Genomic DNA, 11627 nt, shown 5'->3' with positions numbered 1-11627 from the left:
ATTTCTGTCTTAGCGCATTTGCGCAGCTGTGTGTTTTTGTGGTCTTCTTTTGTGGCTAATTCAGTGAATTTTGGTCTGATCGTGGTGAAACTTGGTGTGTGGAGTCAGTGATAGCTCTGGAAGCTAACCAGCCTATCTTTAACCGTTACATGAAGTCTGAAGAATTTCTGGTTGGTTTTGTTTATTTAGCGGACTTCTGCGCATTTACGTAACTGCTCGTTTAATCGCAGCTTGTTTTCGGTGTGTTTGGTGGTTGTAGAAATGGTTTATATGACATTTTAGCTGAGATTCTGAGGTTTCTGTGGATACCACACATGTCTGGACTTATATTTCTCAACCCGCATTATAACCGATTAAACGTGATCTCCTTTTTGCCCCCAGTGCCGTGGGCATGGGGCTTAGCAACAGGAGAGAGAGGGAGAGAGAATGGGAGACGAAGAGGCAGCTGACAGCATAAAGACACAGAATAACTCCAGCTTCGTGTCTTTTTTTTCATTCAAGCTGAAGTCCGGGACAAATCGCGTTCCTTTTCAGCCCAATACAAAACGCGGCTGGCCCGGTGTCCACCACGGGTCTCTCCTCCTCCTCTTTCCCTCATCCACCTGCTGGCCTCTGTGGACGCTCCGCCATAGCCACCACCAAACATCAGTTATTTTTACACATCTGCCAGCATCTGGCCAATCCACCACCTTTCATTTTTTTATACCGTTACAAAAACAACAACAAAAACGAAAAATCACCATCGGCCCATAAAAAACGAAAAATCACCATCGGCCCACGGTATCCCTGATGGCCAGTCCAGCTGTAAATGACCATAAATGAACTGTAAATTGCATTGCGGTGAGCTCCATTCATATAGTTCTATCACGTGCACGTGTATACGCACGTTGACAACCGTAACCATAGCGTGCCGAGGGTATATAAACACTGCACAAGGTTCCAATCGTCCCTTTACACTTGCTCGTGGACTTGTTTCGACCTGCTCCAACCTCAGCCTGTGGAAAGCTAAGTTTTGGAAAACATTTTACTGAAAGCGGATTTTACTTGAAAGCGACAACAAGTACTTCATCTGTGGATTGTTTGTACTTGTTTTTGTTTTTCAAGTTTGAAGATGGCTCGCCGTGGACCCCGACTCATCGACAGCCACCTGGACTTCGCTGCAGGTACGTTTGAAAATGTCTTTAAATTTAAATGACTGTAATAATTTAACAAGTTCCAGTGTGAATATCAAGTTTTAACGTGATCAAATATGTGTATTCCAAGATTTTTCCCGGTAAATTGTTTGTATGCTTTAAATTTTCCGGGAGAGGTGTAGAAATTATTAACGGCTGGTGTATGAATTTGAAAAAAAAGGTGTTACTTTGATTTGAAGGCTTAAAATTTGACACTTTTCTTTAAAATGAAATGGTTAAAAATAGCTTAATGGACTAAAATTTGTAAAATGCCTGTGGTAATGGCATCTTCAGGGTGTCATGGCGTCAGAACGCGCAGGTGTAAACACACAGATCCCGGTGACCGGTCCCCTCCTAACATCCTTTTCTTCTCCGGATCAAAGGCTTTATTGACATAAACTATAATTTTTTTCTCTGCTGCAAAACACAAAGATAAAAAAAAATAATACAAATAAAATAATATCAAAAAAATATGAAAACAGTAGTAATAATGGTATCTTATGTTACGGTAATGCTTTTAATCTTATTAGATAGCAGAGAGATATATTGTACACAGGGATATTTACACAGGGATAGCATGTTTACCACAGATTAGATGTATCTGTCCTTATGGCAGATACAGTCCTTGTGCACATTTCTAAAAATGTGGATTCTGAGTTAAGAGTTTCTGTTTGTTTGTTTATTTTTCACTTGACCAGCATTTTCAGACATACCTGCAGAGCTTTGTGTGTGTGCAATTTTTACTCTTGCCAAGGAGGTTGTGTTTTTATTAAAAATATATATATATTATTTACATTTAGGACATGAGATTGGTACATGTGGTCTAAATGTTACATTATGGTTTGCATCCACATATTTAACCTCTGAGCTTTTTTCAAAATGTGTGACATCGTGAATTGTAAATAAAACAGGAGAATGAGCTGCATGGTTAGTTATAAATTTACTGTAGTATATTTATATAATAAGTTACTCATGTCCGGCTATTTACAAATCAATACCTATTATCCATTACCTATTCCAACATAGTGTTTGCATAAAGGCTTACAAAGAACAAATAAAACAAATTGAATGTACACAAAATACAATAGTGTCACCTTAAAAGTACACAGAGTGAGCTGACTTGGTGGAGGTTTGGTGATCTTCTATTAAAAATCTTCACTTAAAGATTTGAACTTAGTTAACTTAGTTGTTTTTTTCTTGCATGAACAAGTAGAAGTGTCATTCAGTCTGACATAAATGTAGCCTAAAATGCTTTTCTCTCATCATCTGCTCAAACTAACAGATGTAGGTCTGTTGCTTTAACACTGGGTGTCTATTACATTCCTAATGTGATTTTAAAAATTGTTTCCTCACAGGGCGTCTTGACTATGTGGTTGAACGCCCTGCGGAAGAAGGCCTTCCTGAAGTCATCAGGATCCTGGATGACACTGATACCCAGCGTATCAGTGAAGGTGAGTGTGGTGAGTATTTTTTCTCTCTCTCATCCTTCCCCTCTTCTGGTGAAGCTCAGGACACTGATACCCAGCGTATCAGTGAAGGTGAGTATCTTGAGTCTTTTTTCTCTCTTTCATCTTTCCCCTCTTCTCGTGAAGCTCAGGACACTGATACCCAGCGTATCAGTGAAGGTGAGTATCTTGAGTCTTTTTTCTCTCTTTCATCCTTCCCCTCTTCTGGTGAAGCTCAGGACACTGATACCCAGCGTATCAGTGAAGGTGAGTGTGGTGAGTATATCCCTCTCTCGCCCTCCCCCTCTTTTCATGAAGCACCATATGCTGATGACGGTGAACAGGAAGGTGAGTACCCCCCCTACCTACCTGTAGATGATGAAGAGGTGAGTGAACAGTCTGACGATTCATTTGACTGGAACGAGTTAGTAGAGTGGGGGATTGGCTTAGCGATGACTCGGGTACGACACCATGGATGAGAGAGATGATTCCCCTCTCATCCGGGAGCACCCTCCAGAGCCGTTTTGGCACGATTGGCAACCCCCTATTGCTCCAGGTGCTGCCCCCATCGGCCAGGCCAACGCCCCACTCTTCCCTCAAGTTGTTGTCCCAGTTGGTGATCCGCCAGCTGCTCCTCCCTCAGCTGCTTCCTCTGCTGCTCCTCCCTCTGCTGCTCCTCCCTCAGCTGCTTCCTCTGCTGCTCCTTCCTCAGCTGCTTCCTCTGCTGCTCCTTCCTCAGCTGCTTCCTCTGCTGCTCCTTCCTCAGCTGCTTCCTCTGCTGCTCCTTCCTCAGCTGCTTCCTCTGCTGCTCCTTCCTCATCTGCTTCCTCTGCTGCTCCTTCCTCATCTGCTCCTGCTCCTTCCTCAGGAAAGAGAAGCCGAGAAGACCTCTGCCCCGAAGAGGTAAGTGCAAAGAGGTGCAAGGTAAGTGACACGTTCGATGCCCCTTCAACATCCTCAGGTAGTTTTGGAGTCAGACGTTTCTGGGAGAGGCCTTTTGACTTTTCTCTTGATGACAGTGACTCTGATTAGTTTATGTTAGAACATGTTTTTAAACTTTGTAACGCTTGTATTATTGTATTGTATTGTTTTTTTTGTTGATATGTGATATTAATATTACATTGTAACTGAAAGGTAGTTTTGTAGTTGTTATTATTGTTATTAGATGGAGCTAACACCCCACCCAGAAGACAGCCTTACCCCGACCAACCCGATGAGAAGGATGGATGACCAAGTGAAAAACTGGAGAGTGGTGCTGTGTTCCAACTATGTAAGTTATCACCTCACATTGACAACAAACTGTCTTGAAGACTAAACTCTTCCAATAGTTGGTATAAATCATCGTCCTATGTCAGCAGCACTGTAGGTTTAGCTTTATTTATATTTTTCATCTGTATACGTTGGGTTTAAAATTGCTTTTTAACAACATACTGTGAAAATGCTGTTTTGTGTTAAAATGACACCTTTCTTGTGTTATTGCTTTGCAGGGAAGCTGAGCGTGGACAGAGCTGCACAGAGGACCAAAGATCCACTCTCAGCACTTCATACCTGACTGGCCACAGCACCACCCCTCCTCACCTGGGTGAGGAGGGCCCTGACCCCACCTCCACAGAGGGAGTTGTGAACATGCACTTCTGTGTCGGTGGGTTTAGGAGCCTCCTCACACACACACGGATGAAGACTGTCACTGGAAGATGTCTCCATTGCATCAGCAGGACCTAACCATTTGTAAAATATTGCAGTTTGTGATGTTTTATACATGTTTTTATTGCTTCATTTCAAACTAGGAGATATAAAATAAACCAATTTTCATAATATTTTCTGTATATTTAGTTGTTTTCTTAATGTTATTTGGAACATCATTGCAACCTGTCAGCTTTTTATTGAGGATTTAGAAAGTTGCCGGTGGCCCGAGTGTGTACAGTGGGGTGTTGTTTTTGTCACATGGTGAAAGTGACCTGATGGGGAGCAAAAAGAACAACTGAACAATTTGGGGATTCACAGACTTTGGTAATCGTTAAAAAAAATGAAGAAAAATTGTTCTGTGTGAACTAAAAGCTCAAGTATAAACCATCCTGACACACTGACACAAATGATCTGCTATCTGTAAGCAGGACAGTGTTTTCATGAGCCTGGGTGAAGCTAATTTGCATGAGTTTAACCTCCTGGTCAAAAACTTGCATGACTCTGTTAGCACTGTAACTTTCTCCTGTTTATTTATTAATTTGCTAATTGTAGTAGATTAATACGTTTTGAAAGGTAGTTTTTCCTCCCCACTGTCGCCAAGTGCTTGCTCATAGGGGATTGTTGGGTTTTTTCTTTAGTTCAGTTCAATTCAATTCATTTGTATGTAAATACTGTTGGATTGAATTGAACTGAACTAAAGAAGATTTTTAGGAGACGGAGTAGTCACTGAGTGAACCAGGGTATTATAACATCTTACCCATAAAAAACTACAACCAATCAAATAAACAATTGGATTTAACAAAACATCTGAAGTGTGAACATTTTGTCTCATTTAAAACATGTGAAAATGTCCAATTATAACAACCTAACAGAAGAAATAAAAACGTTTACATCCTGGTTGAAAACATTGTTCTGTGAATGATATCCACTGTGTCTGTGTTGTTGATGCCTTTTGAAAAAAAAAGTCTAAAGTATTGTAGTTGAGTACAGCTCCAGGTTTTGTACAGAGTACTTTCCATTTGCTCTAACTTTACTCTGCTATCTCATCAATAATGGCTTTGATCATCATCTGTTCCCTGAATGCAATTGACACCCTCTTCTCAACGAGAAGCCTGGGCTCGGGTGGGCCTGAGTGTCCTGGAGGTACTTGCCCTGCCGGATACACGGGTGGCCAGGTCGTGTGCCTGGCGGGACTGTCCAAAAGTTAATAGCTATGTTTGCAAAGCCCTTTATTAAAATACGCTTTCATGACATTATTGTTTGTCGGACGGTGGTCAGAGCTATCAGTGGCTGATGAGTGGGACATGAAATGTCACCTCTCGGGACACTGGGGAGGGAGCCTGAGTTAGTGTCTTGGGTTGAGAGATACTGACCTCAATAAACAGCTTGAGTATCTGCGGCTGTATGGTCTGGACACTCAGGTGAGGAGAGGAGCTGAGCTGGAGACATCTGACAGAGGCCCTGGTTCAGATCTTAAACTCCCAGTTTGAAGTGAAGACAGAGCTGAGTGTAAAGCAAAGATCTCAATTTACTGTCTGAGCTACGCCCCTGTCTTCACCTATGGTCATAAGCTTGATTTAAAGATTGAAAGAACGAGATCACAGATACAAGCAGCAGAAATAAACTTCCCCTGTCAATCTTTTCTGTTCTGCGAGAGCAGACATTTTTTTTAAGTAGAGCAAATATAACGGCTTTAAAGAATATGATTGTTTCCTTGCATGACACATGGAGATGAGTTCTCCGTCACAAATGGTGTGGTCACCTGCAGGTTGAAGGTCATTGCAACTCCAACCCACATCCACTGCTACTGTACTAAGTTAGGACAACATTAAAGACTTTGTTCAGGTAATTGCATTTGGATCACCTAAATCATGCCTGGACTGACAAACAAATCATCATTACAGATGTTACAACATACCAAACTTCTGTTGTTGAATCCAGCAACCAGCAATGACACTGGAATGTCATTCCTACCGGAGAATTGCAGTCTGATTGCATTACCAGAAAGTAACCATTTCAAGCATTGAGGACAGCTATAGTACTAGTACCTTGGAATCACACAGGCAAATGGCAACCATGAAGAGGCCGCTTGGCAAGCTGCAACCACCAAACACCTGCAGAGAGTAAGGCGACTTCTGAGGAGTCAGCCAAATGGGGTGGACAAGATCCAGGGCAACATCTACACCCTGCTGTTAGTCAGATACTCTGCTGGGACAAGAAGTTGGCCAAAGGAAGCAATAGAAGCCACTGACATCAATACAAGAAAGCTCCTTATCATGCATAGAGGGTTTCAAAGCAATAAACAGCCAAGTTTATAACGGTGCAGGCTGACTGAGATTAACTGAAACAACAACAAAGCAGTTCGGTCAATATTCAGATATTTTATTCCCATACCATTTATACTTCAGGATTAAGTCAAATACAAAAAAATACAAATACAAAATAATTTGTTCCTCCTGTCCGTGTTGTGCAGATAGCAGCAGGGCTTCTGTTCCTTTATCTTTCATGTAGATGATTCATTCAAATATATCTTTCATGTCAGTTTTAAGATTTCATATTAATATCATATTTTATCAACAGACATGAGGCTAAATATTACGTTTCAAGTCAGTTTAAATAACTCAGAAAGGCATTAGATTACTACGGAAGGAAGAAAAGGTACAAATGTGGGTCCCACACATAAGGCAGAACTGGTTCAACATCACCACCATCTCAGCTGCACCTCAGAATACTGCTGATGCTCTGGTGGCAACTCAGGGTCCCTTTTATCACACAGCTTAAGGGAAAAATTCAATGACTCGGGTGTATTTGTAAGTGTGTGTCTGAAGTGAATGTGACGAACAAGTGAAGAAAAAAGGGAAGGAAACACTCCAGACTTACCTCAACAAATCCAGAGGTAGATTAACCCACAGTGTAGGGGGAGTGGAAACTTACATGACACTGTAACAGTCAGTTTACATTTCCCCAGTACAACTTCAACTTCTTCATTGGTTCATATGTTAGAAGTAAACCTGATAAACCACAACAGGATCAGTGCTAAGGTCACATGATGCTACACAAAACACCTGTAAACAGGCTTTAGTAGGTCAGTTGTTTCCTGGGTTAGCTTTCCACATATTTAATACTTTTGTACTCATACTCAAACTGATTCATTCAGTTTGGTAACAGAGCACAACAACACACACATTACAGTTTTTAGTCAGACATACAGCTCAGTAATCTCACTGCTCCATTCAAACACTCTTCACAGCCTCCATTTGTGATTTTCTTGTGCTTTTAGTTGTTCAGTAGTAATTCTGCCAGAGACTGGAGGACCTCCCTCTTCTCATACAGATACATCTGGGTCTCCCACAGCAGTCCACCAGGGCTGCGTCGCTCACCTCATCCAGCATCACCTCCTGAGATAGTTGGGGACTCAATCTGCACACAATGCAATGGACACAGTGATTAATAAACAAAATAATGATAACTAACTGTGCAGAGAGACATTCTAAAGACAGTAAAGACTAAATGTAAAAAAAAAAAAAAGGTTAAATAAAAACCAGAAAAAAAATCACCATTACTGCTGAAGAGCTTTTGGAGCTACGTTCATGCTTCTTTTCCACTGTAGGCTTGCTTACAAGACAATGCTGAACCATGTGTTACAACAGAGAAAGAGTGTGTGTGCTAAACTGACTGACTGCAGTGCAAACCTGTTATTTGGTGTTTTATGAGTTTCTAGCAGAAGTGAAACTACAGCATTTGGTCTCAGCTTCTCACGTGAGTACAGTGAAAAAGAGGAGATGCAACATAACCTCATGACCTTGTGACACTTTAGGGTCCTTTTTATCACACAACTTAACGGAAACACTGACATCAAATTTATATGTATGAACTGATATCATATTTATAAACACAAACATCTATATATTTATAGATGCATGTCTTCCTGCCGTCCCCAAAATGCAGATTCTTCCTAGATTCTTCACAGAGAAACTGAGAGAAATGAAAGACAAATGCACAAACGTGTCTGCAAATTAAAAAGCTCAAATTGTGCTGCAATGAAACTGTAAATTAGATACATCAAGTGAAAAAAAAGGTTTCAATATTAGAACTAGAGTTTATTAAACAGTAAATTTCAGCTTTCAAAGATTAGTTTACAAGGCGATGGCACAACTCTATCTAATAGACTTCAACTTGCTTATGTAAACAGGGAGTCTTCTTCACACAATAAGGTTAAATATGGAGTTGCACAGGGTTCTCTGCAGGGACCAGTTCATTTATATTCTACATGCTTCTCTTAGGCAGGCATATTATATATATTCTATTGCTATTTAAATGATGTGCACTTTATCTATCCATGAAGCTAAAGACACAGCAGTTAGTCCACATGCTTTTTACCTCGTCTTCCTCCCCTCACCCTCAACCACATATAGCCGCCCCTCTCCTGAGCCTGGAGATTTCTTCCTGTTAAAGGGAGTTTTTCTTCCCACTGTCACCAAGTTCTTGCTCATAGGGAGTCATCTGATTTTGGGGTTTTCTCTCTCTCTCTTACTGTAAAGCAATTTACCTTATAATATAAAGTGCCTTGAGTTGACTTGTGATTTGATGCTATATAAATAAAACTTAATTAAAACCAAACTGAACTAAAATGTCATAACTACATCCATGTAAAGTAATGTAGAATGTGACAAAACTGCAGTCATGTCATATATAGGTTGGTCATAATTGTCCTACTTCTAGATAACTGACATGCTGCAGATTTGATCACTGTGACAGTTCACATGTAATGCACGTGTGAATCATATCTATGTGGATGCAGTTATACTCCCTGTTAAAGCCAGAATCTAATTTTAAATCCTGCTCCTCACAAACGTCTTGAATAATCAGGCCCCATCTTACCTTAATGACCTCATAGACCAGTCTCACCCATTAGAGCACTTCGCTCTCTGACTGCAGGCTTACTTGTAGCTTCTAGTGTTTAAAGTAGAATAGGAGCAGAGCCTTTCAGGCTCCTCTTCTGTGGAACCAGCTTCCAATTCGGACACGGGAGACAGACGCCATCTCTAGTCTTAAGATTAGGCTTAAAATGTAACTTTTAATAAGGCATATAGTTAGGGTTGGAACAGGTGACCCTGAGTTTGCTGCCATAGGTGTAGGGTGCTGGGGGATTCCCATGATGCATTGAGTCTTTCTCTTCAGTCACCATTTTCACCCACTATGTGTTTTACACCTCTCTGCATTTAATCATAGTTATTAATAATCCTGGCTCTCTTCCACAGCATGTCTTGTCCTGTCTCGTCCACTCAGCCCAACCGCTCACCGAAGATGGCCGCCCCTATATGAGCCCGATTCTGGTGCAGGTTTCTTCCTGCTGGCTCGCAGAGGGTCATCTGATTGTTGGGCTTTTCTCTATTTCTGTATTATTGTAGGTCTTTACCTTACAATATAAAGTACCTTGAGATAACGGTTGTTGTGATTTGGCACCATTTAAATAAAACTGAATTAATTGAAGTAAACACTCAGTCTTACAGGAACTCCTTTTAAACCACTGCAGATGAAGCGTCTGAGAATAAGAAACAACTACAAGCATTCTAAGATAAATGGATGAGAGCAAGTTGGTACAAATACAGAGAGGCTGAGAAAAGAGGATGCATTAAAAAGAACCAAAACTAACACGTGTGTCGTTTCTGACCTGTGGTAAATGGTGTCGATCATTTCACACCACGCTCTGGCCCTGTCCACTGCAAGCCATCAGAGTCTGTACACTGTGCAGTAAGAGAGACATTTTATAATGAGCAAGACAAACATGCTTTAACAAATGCTTTTCTTATTAGAACACCAATACATGCACAATGTCAAATGGAATAAACACAAATACCGATTAAATAAAATAAATAATCAGGGCACATTACAGCAATGGCCAGAGTTAACCACTCACAAACATAAACTGAAAAAATGATACTCACACAGTCCACCAGCATTTTGCCCAGCTCTTTTGCTCCTACAAAGGTCTTGGCCAGCTCCAGTGGGTTGGAGGGTCGGAACACATCCACAGAGCTCACCACCACCTGAGGAGGTTACCTGAGACACACAGGAGCACGTGTACAAAATGATAAAGGGGAGGGGACTTCAATTAGAGACACTGAACTCAAGCTAGTTATTCACAATGTGCAATATGCAAATTACTGTTTGTTTGGGTTTTTGTTATCATTTACACAAACTGTCGAGTTGTCAGATAGCGTCTAAATATAGATTAAATGCCAAGACAACTGATATACACCCACTGGCCACTTAATTAAGTACACCTGTTCAACTGCATGTTAACACAAATATCTAAATCAGTCAATCACATGGCAGCAATTCAGTGCATTTAGACATGATCAAGATGAACTGCTGAAATCAAACTGAGGATCAGAATGAGGAAGAAACTTTATTTAAGTGACACAGATGTTGGTGCCAGACAGGCTGCTGAGTATTTCAGAAGCTGTTGATCTGCTGGGATTTTCCCACACAACCGTCTCTAAGGTTTACAAGAGAATGGTCAACTAAGTATCAACTAAGGTAACTAAGAGCATCTCTGAACATAAAACATGTCAAACACATGGGATAAAGCAGCAGAAGACCACAACAGGTGTCCTTCTATCAGTTAAGAACAGCACACTGAGGCTACATGTCACCAAAAACTGACAACAGAAGATTAGAAAAACAGTACCTGGTCTGATAAGTTTCAATTTCTGCTGCAACATTTAGAGTGTTGGGTCAGAATCTGGCATGAAAAACACAAACGTCTGCACTGCTACTGGTGGTGTAATGGTGTAGAGGATACTTTCCTGGCACTCTTGGGCCCCTTAGTGCTAAATGAAATCATTTAAACACCACAGTTACCTGACTATTGTTGCTATGTCTATATTGTATGCCTATGTGGTCCTTTATGATCCCACTGTACCAATCTTTTGAAGGCTGTGTCCAGCAGAACAATGTGCCATGTCTGGTTCCTTGAACATGACATCATTTATGTGCATCCAACCAATCTGCAGCAACTCTGTGATGTCACGTCAATATGGACCCAAATCTCTGAGGAATCATTTCAGCACCTTGTTGAATTTGTGCCACACAGAATTAGGGCAGGTCTAAAAGCAAAACAGAGCCCAACCCAGTACTAGCGATATGTACCTAATAAAGTGGCAGTGTGTTGTATATCAGTTTTCTTTGCATTAATGTATATTAAAGACACAGAAGAAGAGATATCACTCACATAATTTATCAATTTGACACAAAGTTACTTGGCTCACCTGTTCCAAGAGAGACCACTATACCCAGCTTCTTTGTGTCCTTCTCACGG

General features: G+C 40.9%; 1 long non-coding RNA gene and 1 pseudogene across 1 annotated transcript; one reads left to right on the top strand and one right to left on the bottom strand.

Moving 5' to 3' along the window:
* Positions 1-3456: 3456 nt before the first annotated feature.
* On the top strand, positions 3457-5109 carry LOC109202695 (uncharacterized). The gene is made up of 2 exons (XR_002062640.2): positions 3457-3887; positions 4105-5109. It is a non-coding gene; the product is annotated as an uncharacterized LOC109202695 (long non-coding RNA).
* Positions 5110-6664: 1555 nt separating this feature from the next.
* The window catches only part of LOC112847079 (85/88 kDa calcium-independent phospholipase A2-like), an 8269-nt pseudogene continuing 3306 nt past the window's right edge, over positions 6665-11627 (bottom strand).

The sequence above is a fragment of the Oreochromis niloticus genome, linkage group LG6 (assembly GCF_001858045.2).
Source record: "Oreochromis niloticus isolate F11D_XX linkage group LG6, O_niloticus_UMD_NMBU, whole genome shotgun sequence".
Lineage (NCBI taxonomy): Eukaryota > Metazoa > Chordata > Actinopteri > Cichliformes > Cichlidae > Oreochromis > Oreochromis niloticus.
Note: the sequence above shows the minus strand (reverse complement) of the source record. Positions and strands in the feature narration are given on the sequence as shown.